The 1124-nt window shown below is 55.4% G+C and overlaps 1 protein-coding gene across 1 annotated transcript in view; it reads right to left on the reverse strand.

Annotated features, from left to right (window-relative positions):
- MEN1 (menin 1) overlaps positions 1-1124 on the reverse strand; it is a 7423-nt gene that overhangs the window by 616 nt on the left and 5683 nt on the right. The gene's annotated exons all lie outside the window — the stretch shown is intronic.

A 1124-nucleotide genomic window follows, 5' to 3' on the forward strand; every position in this document is an offset into this window, starting at 1 on the left:
CCGGTGGCTCGGAGGCCGCAGGGGCGGGACCAGGCCGGGGATGCCCCGCCGCCTGGCCGGGAGGAGGCGCCCGCGGGACAAACCCTGGGCGGCGCGGGGAAGCCCCGGGGCCGAGGCGGGGCTTAGGTCCTTCCGTCAGCTGCCCAGTTTCTGGCTCTACAGGTGCGGAGCTCCAAGTCCAGAGAGCCAGAAGGCAGAGGAAAGAGGGCTTGTTCCACCCTCCATCCTATTCCCCAATTTCCCTTCCCAGGTGAAATACAGACACGCGGTTGTCTTTTTTTTTTTTTTTTACAAAATGTATTCATCTTCCTTGGAACTGAAAAATAAATCTATGTACAAAACAGGAAGAGATCAGGCTCCCCTCACCCACTCCCAACCCCCTGCAGACTTCCTCCTGGATCCCCTGAGATGGGCGAGACCTTGGAGATGTTCCCAGAGGGTCAGAAGAGAGGTGCTCTGATCTAGGGCCAGTTTGGTCAGGAAGGGGACAGGGCTCAGGGTTCACAAAGACCAGGGATAGTTTCAAGTCCCGGACTTGTGGGCAAGGGAGAGACTACGGACTTGCAAATTCTGGAAGTAGGACTTAAGTTCTCTGGGACAAGGGGCTTGGATTTCCAAGGGATGGAATTCTGAAGTGTAGAAATGTACTCCTCCTGGCTGAATAGGGTCCCAGGTTCTCCGGCTGAAGGCAGGACTTGTGCTCCTTTGGTTACTGGTGAAATCTCAGCCCCCATGAACTGTTAGCAGCCAAGAGCAACACCACAATCAGGCGTAGAGTCAGGGCCTCTGTTATGAGGAGCCTGAGTTTCCAGGGGCTGGACATTTAAAGACTGGCAATCCAGATCCGGGTTGAGGTTTTAATTGGCTGGCTGGGATTCTGGGACATGAGGCTATATTCTAATGATGGGGACAGGGACCTCCGCTGTGAACTGAAACGAATTGTAGTTTCAGAAGCTGGAGTTATCTGGCCAGTACTCAGCGACCTGGAGCTTCGGTTCCGGGTTCTGGGTTGCAGGCAGAACTCAGGCTCCCTAAGGCTGGAGGGGGAGCCTGGGTCCTTGTCTGTTGGCAAACCCCAGGTAGTTCAGAGGCCCTTGCGCTGCCTCTTGAGGAACGAAAGAGTG

This window comes from Tupaia chinensis, unplaced genomic scaffold (genome assembly GCF_000334495.1).
Source record: "Tupaia chinensis unplaced genomic scaffold, TupChi_1.0 Scaffold000273_1, whole genome shotgun sequence".
Classification (NCBI taxonomy): Eukaryota; Metazoa; Chordata; class Mammalia; order Scandentia; family Tupaiidae; genus Tupaia; species Tupaia belangeri.